Consider the following 15,161-nt stretch of genomic DNA (forward strand, 5'->3'; position numbering starts at 1 on the left):
AATATTCAATCAGTTTTCCAGTATCTCTTAGCAAAATTGTAACTCCAACGACCCCAGAAGCACCATTTCCCAAAAATCATAATAAATTTCCAAATAAATTATCCACAATGCATCCCCTTTCGCAGAACAGCAACTGAAAATCTGAACCGAACCGGTGGCGGAAAATATCTTCTTCGAATCCGATTTGAAATGCGGTTTTACAAAATGTGACTGCTTTCTGGTCAAATTGCTGACTATTTCATATTTATACAATAGGGTTCTTTGGGATCTGAGATCGACACTGGTGTTATGCAGACGCTCTTGATACGCGCTGAATGAAGGGCGCAGCAGGAAGAAATCGGGGTTAACGTGTTAAAATCTAAATACTAAAAATTAAAAAAAAAACAAAAATAGAAAGAATTAAAATTCTAAAAATCTAAGAATCAAATTTAAATCTGGAAATCTGAAAACTTCAAAATTTAAGTATTCAAAAATTCCGAAATTATAAAATTTAAAAACTTTAAAATTAAAAAATTGAAAATTTAAAAAATTAAAAAAAAAATTAAAAATTTTAAAATTTTCAAAATTTTTGATAGGGGGTCTCCGTAGCCACATTGGTTGCGCGTTCGCTTAGTAAGCGATCGATCGTGAGTTCAAAACTCAGGGCCCTCATTGACCATCTTTGTGTTGTTACAGAATATCTACGTCCACGCAACAATCATCAGCGATGGAGATCGATCCACGGTCGAAATAAGATCGATTCATCCATACAACTGCTCTGCTCTGCAAGAAACATCGGGCTACTATTCTATTAATAACTCAACAATGATCATATCAACTGTCTCCGCTGTCCGGTCTAACTGGACAATGGAAGAACAGAACGAATACTCTTACGCCTAAATGGCTACTGTGAAATGTAATGTACCATATGCAATGGTATAGAAGGAATACTATAACGCCAAAAAAATGGCAACTGTGTAATGTGCTATTTATAGATATGATAAACATGTGACATGTGCACTATTAAAATTCGGCTCTGTTGCAGCTGAAATACTAATGAGCCTGAAATAAACGAATGGGATAAAAAAAAATTTGGATTTTAGAATCACTTACCGCAGTGAATCCTGATTTTTTCTTAACCATTCCCACTAACAACTATCCCTTCCATGATAAATGCTAGGAAACCACGCTATAGAGGCGACCCTTCAGGCCTTCGGGCGGCGAATATCATACTAACATTCCTTCCCTTCCTCTGGTAACTGTGGCCGACGTCGTTATTGACCATTCAAAACTCACCGAGAATTGCACAACGAGAATGATTTGCTAGTCCCAAGCGTAATTCTGTGTGTTCTTTGTGCAATTTGGTTGGTTCAGGTCAATCACGGAGAGCAACTACGAATTGTACAGTCTACCCAAGCTCAAGCTCAAGCTCTTCGAATCCGATTTGAAATGCGCTTCCGATGCCATTTTTAATCCGAAAATGTTCGAATTCATCAAAGTTGAATGATCGATCTGGAAATGTCCCCAATTAGTCCGAACACACTCCTAAATTCACATAAGCTCCCTTCCAACAAAAAATATATAAGTATAGAAATCCACTCGCTTTTCAATACTTTAGAATTTTTGAAATAACTCTATAGTAAAAAGTTATGGTGGCCCTGAAAAGGATGAGTGGTTTGCGTTGTCTTATGATAGCAGCTGAAGATGGTTGATTCATGATTAATACTTGTTCTTGTGAGAACAATACATGAGCTAGCCATATGCCGGTTGCGATTTGTGTGCTTATTGCCAATGTACGTAATTAACTCAGTATGTCTTCTTCTAGACCCGCAGTTGATACACACTGCAGCCATAGGCGATTGTATATTTTTTACCAACACCATTATCTACCACAACGCCTAAAATCAACAATGCTAATGTGTAATCTAATCAAACAAAAATACTATCTACTGATGTCGATGGATTGCGTGATTTTGTAGAACCAGTTGATTGATGATTCGTTAATGCCCTCGCGATAACAATACACAAGCTAGTCATATGCCGCAATTTATTTCCTAATGTCAATGTACGCATTGCACTGAGTATTCATCGCAAAATTATTCTACCTTTGGCAATGAATGGAAACAACAACAACAACAATGTGTGCCTGTGATGCAAGAGTACAGAAGCTCTCTCTACCAGACGGACTGAAAATCGACGCCGTGCTTCCATCGAACAAATGCATATCCTCCATTCTTTCTTTGTATCGAACAAAATCTCTGTGTGTGATGTCACCAATACGAAAGAATGTTGTCTGTTTGCTGGCTGGATTCAGACTGTGATTTGATATCGTAAACGACTTATTCATACCTAATGAGATAAAAACGGGGGACACATCAATCGCAATATTCCCTCCCTCCATAGAACGAGAGCGGCATTTGCATTTCGAGCGAGCGGTCGATTCTCGTGGTTGACGGTACGGGTAAGTACAAAAAATGGTCAGAATTAATGTATGGGAAAATGGGAATGCTTCCTATGTTCCTTGATTAAAAATGGTCAGAATTAATGTATGGGAAAATGGGAATGCTTCCTATGTTCCTTGATTTAAATTAGAGAATTAGGGAATAGTAATGTATAGCATATCAAACTAATCTTAGAAGGAAATTCTTGTAAATTTCGAATGGTAAGTAAATCAACAAAACTCTTTTGTATTGAAAATTGTTATTAAATTTAACATAATTTTATAAAACTTCACCTGTTTTCTTTGGCACCTTTACTGAATGACGGGTCGTACGTCAAAAACTTGAAACGATTAAACAGATAAGGGAAATTAGGGAAGTTTGTGTTTCACAGACATGAAAAATGCGTACTTACTTTTTGTAGATGTCTCGTGTTTATATTCGACTGACGAAGAGGCAGAGCTGAACTAATAAAAGAGCCAAAACCAACGTTGAATCGGGCATGTCAACAATAAAGCCTGGCATAGCTCATGGTGTCCCTTCGTTCAACGCCCATCGGCACATTTCACGTAAATGCTCACCTAAACTGGGATCCACATGTGTCCACATAAGATATAGATAGCCTCTTGATACTTTGAAATTACCCGACAGGGTGTCGATCTCATCCGCACTTTCATTTATTTCACCTGAAAACAACAATTTTGGATTCTATCAAAATTCGAGTACTAATCAAAAAATGATCAACAGATACCGTAGAATGGCTCATGAACAGTTGAGGAGAGGTTCTGTAACGATTTGGAGTCGAAGACACATGGTAGATCTTGGAAATATGTGGAAATCCTTAGGGTGTCGGTTTTACCCTGAATTCGCCTAAATGATTTTATATGTACAAAATAGTGATTGCATAAAAAACATATATTTACAGCACGAACTTGCACATACACACATGAAAACCGTTTTCACCAATACAAACACATTTGGCTATAAATTGAAATCATCTTCCTGCCACGTCACAGATGGCCGGAAACTTGTCTTATAGAAATTGAAAAAAGTGTATGAAAGTTTCGAAGGCTCATACGAAAAATGAATAAGAAAACTTCATTTGAATTGGTTAATGAAATCACAAAATATTTTTTCCCTTTTTAATTATATTTTTATTTCAATGTTAGCTTCAGTTGACACCGCGAATTGCCTTTTCTATCTTCTAACAGTTCGGCTGAAAAGTCCATAAGGTTGACTTCTAGATGGCGCCTCTTGCAAAAATCTACTTAACTATTACAAAGCACCACCTTTCAATGGATACGTGTCAAAATTTGACAGCAATTGGTTCGTGAGTTACAGCATTGAGAGTGAAGCAACTTTTGTTATTGTGCCAAAAAATCAGTCAATGAAAACGATGGCAAAATTGCATGAATTGGACTTCGACTTTTGAGGAAAAACCGAAAGAGTGCAAGATCGCTACAATGTTCATGGTTTTAATTACTAGATGTTTGAAACGTCTATAATTCAGCACAAATAACCATTTCTATTGCACAGTCTCACTCCAGCCAGCGACCAGTCAACAGTTTTGCTTGATATTGATATCATACATATTGGTCGACCGTTCGAAATGCAGATACAGTACTCGCTCTACAGACACTGAGAAGATAGGTAGTATTGCAATTCCAACTCTGCCCGTTTGCTTATGTGAGTGTACAAGAAGCCATCCACGTTTTCTGTTACACGGTCTAGCTTCAGTGGCTAGATAATCTTCCTTAGTAAGATAGATGATGTTTGATATTTGTCCGATTTTTTACGTGTTTTAACGCAACTAGCAAATGCATATCGATTTTTCTTCATAGAAATCACAAGTAATCACGTATTTGGGTTTGTTAAGAAGCCCCAAGTCTCTAGTTGTTAATCATAATACCATAAAGCGTTCAAATTGTTCAATTTTGTTTTGTTTTTTTTATGATTTTCTTCAAATAGAAATTCATTCTTCAACGGTTTTGATTGCCTCTGTACCCAACATTTCGACTTCTTCTCGGGATTCTCCGATCACCGTCAATAGAACATCATCAGCAAAACCAGTGATTTGTACGCCCCTGGGAAGCTTCAACAACAACACACCATCGTACATCGCGTTCCACAGTGTTGGGCCCAGAATGGAGCCTTGTGGAACCCCCGCTATAATTTTATACGATTTCTGCCCTGTCACTGTATCATAAACTAAGACCCGGTTCTGGAAGTAGCTTCTCAGAATTTTACATACGTAGTCCGGGACTAGTAACCTATGTAGCGCTATCGCGATAGCTTCCCAACTGGCACTGTTGAATGCGTTTTTCACATCGATCGTGATTACGGCACAATAACGATTTCCGCGTCTTTTTTGCTTCAATGCTTTGCCGGCTGTCTCGGTACTGACATTCACGTTCTGTGCACTTCATCAATCTGTTGAGAATGATCTTTTCCAGCAGCTTCCCGAGTGTGTCCAGAAGGCAGATGGGACGGTACGACGATGGATCCCCTGGAGGTTTCCCTGGTTTTGGTAGCAGTACCAGTCTTTGTCTTTTCCAGGTATCCGGAAAGTATCCATCATCGAGGCATTTCTGCAGCGTTGCCCTAAATATATCCGGGTACGCTTAAACCGCAGCTTTGACAGCCACGTTGGGGATTCCGTCTGGGCCTGGCGCTTTTTTAATTTTTAATTTTTTAACTGCCGCTATCAGCTCCTCTGTAGTAACTCTCTCGACAGAATCTTCGTTATGGTCGTATGGTGTAGGTGGCCAGCTCACAGGATCATAATGCGGGAAAAGCCCTTCAATAATACTGTTCAGCTTGTCCGGGCAGGTCTCTTGGGGCGTCGAGGGACCTTTAAGTTTTGACATCACCACTCTATAGGCATTGCCCCAAGGATTCGCATCAACGTCGCGGCACAGTTCTTTGAAGCAGTTCTTTCTGCTGATTCTTATTTCGCTCTTGAGCGCGGCTCTCGCCGCTCTGAACACTTCCCTGCACTCTGTTCTTTCGGTGTCAGTCCTAGCCCTTTGCATTATCCGTCTGGCTCGGAGACAGCTTATCCGCAGTGTGTTAATTGTCTCGTTCCACCAATATACTGGACGGCGTTCGTTTTTTGGCGTTGATTTCCGTGCCATGGTGACGTCACATGCTCTCGTTACAACCTCTGTCAGTTCGACTGCATTTAAAGTAGAAGTTGTTCGACCCACCTGGAGTGCTTCGATGAAGAGGTTCTTGTCAAACTCCTTCAGCTTCCTCTTCTTACACTTTGTTCTAGTCCCTCTCCTTGTTGATGGAGACTGAGTACTGATGGTGTAGCGAATCGCTTGGTGATCACTGTTGGTATAATCCTCGCACACTCTCCAGTTTATGTTCGATGCTAACGACGGGCTGCAGAAGGTTACATCAATTATTGACTCTCTCCCTTCCCTGCGAAAGTGCTAGTGGAGCCCTCATTGACTAGTCTTATATTCAGCTTTAACAGTCCTTCGAGCAGACTAAACCCCCTCGCATTGGTAAATCTGCTCCCCCACTCTACTGCCCAGGCGTTGAAGTCCCCGCCGATGACTATGTTATGCCGTCCGATGAGCTCTTCCGTTATATTGTGGAGCATCTGGTCGAACTGCTCAATCGTCCATCTCGGGGGTGCATAGCAGCTGCATACAAAGATGTCGTTAATTTTGACAATCACGAACCCTTCATATTCACTGGATACAACTTCCTGGAAGGGGTATTTTCCCAACGTCGTAATTGCGGCTATTTTAGCTATATCGGTTACCCAATTTCCGTTGTCTGGGGGTACCTGATACGGCTCTGCTATGATCGCCACATCGCATTTGATTTCATATGCGGCTTGCCATAGCAATTTTTGTGCCGTGTCGCAGTGGTTGAGATTTATTTGTGTTACCTTCATTTACTTGTTGCTGCCAGCGCTCTTTTAAAGAATGGGCATCTCGAGCCTCCGGTGACGTGATCGTTATCTACCTCCGTCGTACAGAGCATGCATCTTGGAGGCTTAGTACACATTTTCGCTAAGTGCCCCTTATCACCGCATCCTAAGCAAGAGTCCGATCTATCAGGTCCATTGCAGTTTCTAGCTTGGTGGCCAAAGTCCATGCATTTAAAGCATCTCATCATTTGCTGAATAGCCCTTAGAGGGCACACCGTCCATCCAACTTTTATCTTGCCAGTCTCTAGCAGTTTTCTTGCTGCGATTCTTGGCAGTTTTATCACTGCTGTTTGTGTACCTCCAAATGCTTTCCTCAGTCGAATTGTTAAGGAGACATCGCTAAGTTCGAACTGCTCGTTCAGGGCTTCTCTCAGCTCGTCCTCTGTTGTGATCTCATCCAGATTTCTACATTCGATCGCTATCTCTTGGGAAAGAGCCCTAACTTTCGCCGTTTCTCCCAGAGATTTTTCGACTAACTCTCTATATGTCGAACTTTTAATCGTTGGGTTCTTCTTCAATTCAAACAACATTTCTCCATTCTGTGTTCGTCTTATCCTGCCCACGTTTTCCCCAAGATTCTGTAAGGCCGGATCTTCTTTCACCTTCCGCAAGATCTCGGCATAGGTCGCAACCCCCGCTGCGCTCACAATAAGAGCTTCTGGTTTCTGCCTCTCCATCTTAGTCTTAGTTTTTCCTTTCTTTTTGTTTTCTTTTTTCTTCCTTTCGACTGTCTGCCACCCGTTCGGATCTTCATTGTTTTGCTTATTTTCACCCCTAGCAGCTTCACTGCCATCTTTGTGTTTTTTCGTCTCCTTCTTTTCTTCTGGAGTTTGTCTTCTCCTCTTTGCGGTTAGTGGGGTAGAGTCTACCGTCGGTGTCAAGATCACTTCCTTTGCCTTACTCTGCACAGCTTCTTTCAGAGCATTCTCCGCTTTTTCTGCTCTTGCCCGCCAGGTCTGCTGTTCACTTTCAGCTATCGCAAGCGCGGATCTTATTTTTACGGTAAGAGTTCTTATCACCGCATGAACATTACTACGAGGTTTGATGTATTCGTAGAGTTCTTCACTTGCCTTCATGGCTTCGCTCAGCTTAGTTCTCACATGCAGGCTTGGCTGCTCGTCCGCGGTTTTGCTGTTGTTGGATTTTGGTACTTGATATTGGTTCAAAATCGGTGATCTCATCACCTGTCCCCTTCTTGCGAAGATGTTTACGCCTTCTTGTTCGCTCTCGATTTCTTTTGTATTTTGTGTGTACTCCATATGTAAGTGGGTCCCACCTTCAGGCCGCTATCTCCCCTCGAAATGTGCAGTCGCTTCAGTGATCCCATGGTTGTCGATGTGAACAGGGAGGCCATGCAGAGGGTTGGCACAGTCCTTCATGGGGTACCGTGCTCAGAGCCGGATCAGCGCAAGACAGGAATGCTACATCTGAGCCCACACGATCAACGAGTTTTGAACGTACCTGAAGGCCTGCCAGGTTTTTAACGGGACGGAGGCAGTCACGCCATTAACCCGCTAGCCGTTTCAAGAAGGAGTCACCCTGCTCTACTAAAGTAACGGAATAGCGCGGCTGTCAGCCCTATAGTGTCTCTTCCAAATCATTCCAAATCAGTCATGCGTCGTTATTACCAGTATGCCGTAATTAGAATCTTACTGGCGTCGATCCTAATATGCCCGTTGACATTCCTTCCTTCACTGTGTGTCGCGGTATTTCCCCCGCGATATCTCCCTAAGGCTTTACCGCGCCCTTACTCGCGTTGTCCCCGATTAGTCGCCTCTTACGACAGGGACAGGGACCAAAACCCGGAACGCTATTCTAGGCCGGCAGCTCCACGGCGCATGTTTGTATGTTTGTATGTTTGTATGTTTGTATGTTTGTATGTTTGTATGTTTGTATGTTTGTATGTTTGTATGTTTGTATGTTTGTATGTTTGTATGTTTGTATGTTTGTATGTTTGTATGTTTGTATGTTTGTATGTTTGTATGTTTGTATGTTTGTATGTTTGTATGTTTGTATGTTTGTATGTTTGTATGTTTGTATGTTTGTATGTTTGTATGTTTGTATGTTTGTATGTTTGTATGTTTGTATGTTTGTATGTTTGTATGTTTGTATGTTTGTATGTTTGTATGTTTGTATGTTTGTATGTTTGTATGTTTGTATGTTTGTATGTTTGTATGTTTGTATGTTTGTATGTTTGTATGTTTGTATGTTTGTATGTTTGTATGTTTGTATGTTTGTATGTTTGTATGTTTGTATGTTTGTATGTTTGTATGTTTGTATGTTTGTATGTTTGTATGTTTGTATGTTTGTATGTTTTTTTTTTTTTTTTTTTTTTGGCAAGGAGGTGGAGATCTTCATAGACTCCCCGTCGCCATGTTGACTGGGTAGTGTGAGATTTTTACTCATTAAAACCACCTCCTTGTACTTCATGCCTGGACCCCCCGGAACCACCATTTGGTATTACTTCGGGAGGGGGCTGTGCTCATGCACTCATCTCTCTAGATTTGCTATGCTGAATCTTTGCTCGTCCCTCCATCTTCGTTGGAGCGTCGTCAACATTTTTGTTATTGCACGATTCACTGCATTCCACGTACTTTCACTTTCGCACATCTTTTGGACGACGTTCTGAGCATTTAGGGTTGATCTGCTAGCGAGGAACATTTCTTCCCTTTCAATAGAAAAACGGGGGCAGTCGAAAACCACGTGTTCTGCTGGCTCCTCTATTGTGTTACACTCTGGGCAAAGCGGCGAACTTGCATGGCCGAATCTGTACAAGTACCATCTGAAACAACCATGACCGGATAGGAATTGCGTCAGGTGGAAGCTCACTTCTCCGTGTTTTCTTTCTACCCACGTAGTGATGTTCGGGATCAAGCTGTGGGTCCATCTACCGTTAGGCGTGTTGTTTCACTCCTGCTGCCACTTTCTCATGGAGCCAGCCCTTGCTCTTACCCGCACTTTTCTGTTACTCTGCACGCTTTCTGTTCTCTGTTTGTAACACATGTCGTCTTCGGCCAGAGTGAGATCGATCGGGATCATTCCGGCTATGACACAAACCGCATCCGCAGATATAGTTCTATAAGCGCTCGCTACTCTCATCGCCATTATTCGGTATGTTCTAGTCAGCAGCTTGCGATTTTGTTGGCATTCAAGCGCTGCTGTCCAAACTGGACCGCCATATCGGAGTATTGATGTTGCTACACTGGCCAGGAGGCGTCTCTTACAACTGCTAGGCCCCGCGTTATTCGGCATAACTCTAGCTAGCGCCGCGATGACTTTGGCCGCTTTCGTGCATGCGTATTTAACATGACTCTTGAAATTTAGTCGGTCGTCGATAATCACCCCAAGGTATTTCAGCTCACGTTTGGAGACGATAGTATGCGCCCCAACATTGATCTTCGCTTGCTTTACAACTCTGTGATTGCTGACCAACACCATTTCGGTTTTGTGATGTGCTATCTGCAACTTAGCCTCTTTCATCCAATTTTCCACTATCTTTATCGCCTCTGTAGCCAGCATCTCGATTTCCTCACGAGTCTCGCCTGTCACCGTCAGGGAAATATCATCGGCGAAGCCGGTAATCTTCACTCCTGTAGGAAGCTTCAACCTCAGCACACCATCGTACATCCCGTTCCACAGCGTTGGACCCAAGATGGAGCCCTGAGGGACACCCGCTGTTATATTCAATGCCTTCTGTCCCTTCTCTGTGTCGTAAGTCAGAACCCTGTTTTGAAAGTAGCTTTTGAGGATCTGGCACACATAATTCGGTACCTTCATTCGGTGCAGTGCTTCGGCAATAGCTTCCCAACTGGCGCTGTTGAAAGCATTTTTCACGTCAATCGTTATTATAGCGCAGTATCGATCGCCGCGTCTATTCTGTTTTAAGGCTTTTCTGGCTGCTTCGGCAACTAACAGGATGGCATCCACCGTGGATTTATATTTCCGGAACCCGAACTGCGTCTTCGAGAGTCCGTTGTCACTTTCTGTGTACTTCGTCAACCTGTTCAGAATTATCTTCTCCAGCAGTTTTCCGAGGGTATCCAGTAGACAAATGGGCCTATAGGAAGAGGGTTCCCCTGGCGGCTTTCCTGGTTTCGGCAACAGTACCAGTTTCTGCTTCTTCCAAATATCTGGAAAGCATCCTTCATCCAGACACTTTTGCATCGTTGCTCTGAAAAGATCTGGATACGCTTCAACCGCGGCTTTGAGGGCCACATTTGGGATTCCGTCGGGGCCAGGTGCTTTATTCACTTTCAGTTCTTTTGCCGCCGCCAGCAGCTCTTCTGTGGACACTCTCTCGACGTGTTCTTCATTTTCACTATATGGTGTTGCTGGCCAGCTCGTTGGATCATGCTGCGGGAAGAGCCCTTCTACAATATTCTTCAACCGCACCGGACAGCTTTCACTGGGTGTCGATGAACCTTTAATCTTTGCCATCACCACCCTATATGCATTGCCCCAAGGGTTCGCATCGGCATCGCGGCATAGTTCTCTGAAGCAGTTTATCTTACTACGTCTTATTTCATGCTTAAGGGCGGCTTTTGCTGTTTTGAGTTCTTCCCTGCGCTCTACTCTGTCGATAGCATTTCTGGCCCTTTGCATCCTCCTCCTGGCTCGGAGACAGTTCGACCGAAGGGAGTTAATCGTCTCGTTCCACCAATAAACTGGGCGACGTTCGCCTTTCGGTATTAGTTTTCGTGGCATGGTAACGTCGCATGCTCTCACTACCAAATTTGTTAGTTCGCCGGCACTAAGACTGGTGACTGTTCGCTCCTCTCGGAGTGCTTCAATGAATAAATTCTTGTCGAATTTCTTCGACTTCCACCTGCGACCTTTTGTTTTTATATTTCTTGTTTTAGATGAACTCTGACAGCGCACAGTGTAGCGGATTGCTTGATGGTCGCTGTGAGTGTAATCATCACATACTCTCCAATTTACTGCCAACATCGGACTGCAGAAGGTAACATCGATGATTGATTCTCGACCGTTTCTATGGAAAGTGCTGGTGTAGCCTTCGTTGACCAGTCTCACATTTAGCTTCGCCAGGGCTTCCAGTAGACTAAAACCCCTCGCGTTGGTAAATCTGCTCCCCCACTCCACTGCCCAGGCGTTGAAGTCTCCACCGATGACTATGGGACTCCGTCCGATGAGCTCTTCTGTTAGGTTATATAGCATCAGATCAAACTGTTCTATTGTCCATCTCGGGGGGGGGCATAGCAGCTACATACGAAGATTCCATTTATTTTGGCTATCACGAACCCTTCGTATGTATTGGATACCACTTCCTGGATGGGGTATCTTCCCATCGTCGATAGTGCAGCCATTCTAGCTTTATCGGTCAACCAGTTTCCGTTATCTGGAGGTACTTGATACGGCTCTGCTATGATCGCCACATCGCATTTGGTTTCTGATGCGGCTTGCGATAGCAATTGTTGCGCCGTGTCGCAGTGATTCAGGTTTATCTGGGTTACCTCCATTTGGTTATTGCTGCCATCGCCCTTTTATAGACCGGGCATCTCGATCCCCCTGTGGCGTGGTCTTTTTCTTCCTCCGTCGTGCAGAGCATGCACCTTGGGGGCTTAGTACAATTCTTTGCCAAATGCCCCTTGTCGCCGCATCTTATACAGAGCTCCGATCTGTCAGGTCCTTTACAGTACTTTGCTTGGTGGCCAAAGTCCATGCACTTGAAACACCTAGATACTTGCTGGATAGCTCTCAGGGAACACACCGTCCATCCGACTTTCATCTTACCAACCTCCAATAGCTTGCTAGCTGCGGTTCTTGGCAGTCTTAAGGTTGCTATTTGAGTATTTCCAAATGCTTTCCTCAGCCTGATTGATATGGCGACTTCTCCCAGCTCAAACTGTTCATTCAGGGCTACTCTCAATTCGGTATCTGTAGTGATCTCATCCAGGTTTCTACATTCTACAACTGTTTCTTGGGACAGAGCTCTCACTTTCGCTGTTTCGCCCAAAGATTTCTCGACAAGCTCTTTATAAGTTGAGCTTCTAATCGTTGGGTCCTTCTTCAATTCGAACAGCAATTGTCCATTTTGAGTTCGCCTTACTTTGGCCACGTTTTCTCCGAGATTTTTCAGGGACGGATCCTCTTTTACTTTCCGCAAGATCTCAGCATATGTTGCAGCGCCCGCTGTAGCCACAATCAGAGCGTCCGGCTTTGGCCTCTCCAGCCTAGGCTTTAATTTTTCTTTCTTCTTCTCTTCTTTTTTCTTTCTTTCGATCTTTTTCCACTCATTTATCTCTTCGTTGTTCTGTTTGCTTTCACCATTAGCCACTTCGCTACCATCTTTTTGTTTCTTTGCTGCCCTTTTCTCTTCAGGAGTTAGTCTTTTCCTTTTCGCGGTTAACGGGGTACTGTCACTCATTGGTGTCGAGATCGCTTCTATCGGCTTACTCTGCACATTCTCTTTCAGTGCGTTCTCCGCCTTTTCAGCTTTTGCTCTCCAGAATTGTTGCTCGCGTTCGGCTGCTGCAAGCGCCGATTTGATTTTAATCGTCAAGGTCCTTATGACGGCGTGAACGTTACTGCGAGGCTTAATGTACTCGTAGAGTTCATCAGATGCCCTTTTGGCCTCACCCAGCTTAGTTTTCTCGTGTTGCAGGTTTGGCTGCTCTCCGATGTATTTATCGCTTGTGGATTTTGGTGCTGGTGGTTGGCGTAGCGGCGGAGATCTCATCACCTGTCCCCTTCTGGCAAAGATGCCTACCTCTTCGATTTCGCTCTCGATTTCTGTTGAATTTGTTTGGAAACTCATTTTTGTTGTTGGGTCCCAACTCCGGGCCGCTATCTCCGCTCGTTGCACATAGTCGCTATCAGTGATCCCATGGTTATCTATGCAAGCAGTGAGGCCATGCAGGGGGTTGACACGGTCCTTCATGGGGACCGTGTTCAGAGCCAGATCAGCGCAAGTCAGGAATGTGACATCTGACGCCTAGTACCTAGTGCCTGAGCCTAGACGAGCATCGAACGTACCCGAAGACTTGCCAAGTTATTACCGGGACGGGGGCAACCGCGCTATTAGCCCACACGCCGTTTCAGGAAGGTGTCACCCTTCCTTACTCAGGGAACAGGATAGCACGACTGTCAGCCTTTAGCGTCGTGTTGAAATCGTTTCCGTATCGTGTCCGTTTTCTATGTCGTAACCAGTATGTCGTAATCAGGATCTTACTGGCGTCAATCCTGATGTGCTTGGCACTCCTTTCGTGGCTCCTGTACACGGTATTTCCCCCGTGCAATCTCCAATAGGCTTTACCGCGCCCTTACTCGCGTTGTCACCCGATTAGTCGCCTCATACGACAGGGACAGGGACCAAGACCCGAAGTGCTATTCTAGGCCGGCAACTCCACGGCAGTGTTTGTATGTTTGTATGTTTGTATGTTTGTATGTTTGTATGTTTGTATGTTTGTATGTTTGTATGTTTGTATGTTTGTATGTTTGTATGTTTGTATGTTTGTATGTTTGTATGTTTGTATGTTTGTATGTTTGTATGTTTGTATGTTTGTATGTTTGTATGTTTGTATGTTTGTATGTTTGTATGTTTGTATGTTTGTATGTTTGTATGTTTGTATGTTTGTATGTTTGTATGTTTGTATGTTTGTATGTTTGTATGTTTGTATGTAGCGTTGACCCACATTAATAGAAATTTGACCCCCTTCCTGTTCACCGATTGATCTGAAATTTGGAAGACACCTTTATCACCTAGTCATTATAAAACTGCGTATTTCATGATCTTGAAAATCCAAGATGGCGGCCGCTACAAAATGGCGGATCACATATTTTCTCAAAACCTCATCAATGTGGGTTTTCCAAAACCCCATCAATATGGGTATCAGATGAAAAGGCTTGACTAGTAGAATACGGTTATTTAAGAAAAATGCAAATCAAAGATGGCTGCCACTACAAAATGGAGGACTACATATTTTCTCAAAACTTCATCAATATGGGAATCAAATGAAAGGGCTTGACTAGTAGAATACGGTTATTCATGAAAAATGCAAATCCAAAATGGCTGCCACTACAAAATGGTGGACTACATATTTTCTCAAAACCCTATTATTATGAGTATCAAATGAAAGGGCTTGACTAGTAGAACACTGTTATTTATGAAAAATGCAAATCCATCAAAATCCTACCAAATGGCGGACTACATATTATGTAAAAACCCCATTAATATGGGTATCAAATGAAACGGCTTGACTAGTAGAACATAGTTATTTATGAAAAATGCAAATCTATGATGGCTGCCACTATCAAATGGCGGGCTGCATATTTTCTCAAAACCCGATCAATATGGGTATCAAATGAAAGGGCTTGAATAGTAGATCACAGTAGATCATGAAAAAACCCAAATCCAAGATGGCCGCAATCACAAAATAGCAAATTACTTTATATAACGCTTTTATTTAGCTTGAACTGTTCGTGTGTATGTTTGTATGTCTGTAGGGTTGTCCCACATTAATAGAAATTTGACCAATAGGAACTGACCGAATTTCAAAATACCTTTATCTTTACTGTCATTTTAAAACTGCTTATCTTTGAAAAATCCAATTTGGCCGCCGCTACAAAATAGCTGATTCCATATCATCTTAAAAAAAAGGTTGATTGAGACATGTGTATCAAACGAACGAACTAGACTTGGAGAACACACTATGTAATTTCTGCAATCCACTCAATATCGGTTTCAAATGAAATTTTTTGACTGATAGAATACAGTACAATGGTTTTACTGTAGAGAAATATTCTAATGAAACAGATAATGTACTATAAACTAGAAAATA

The sequence above is a fragment of the Toxorhynchites rutilus genome, chromosome 3 (genome assembly GCF_029784135.1).
Source record: "Toxorhynchites rutilus septentrionalis strain SRP chromosome 3, ASM2978413v1, whole genome shotgun sequence".
In the NCBI taxonomy this organism is placed as follows: Eukaryota; Metazoa; Arthropoda; class Insecta; order Diptera; family Culicidae; genus Toxorhynchites; species Toxorhynchites rutilus.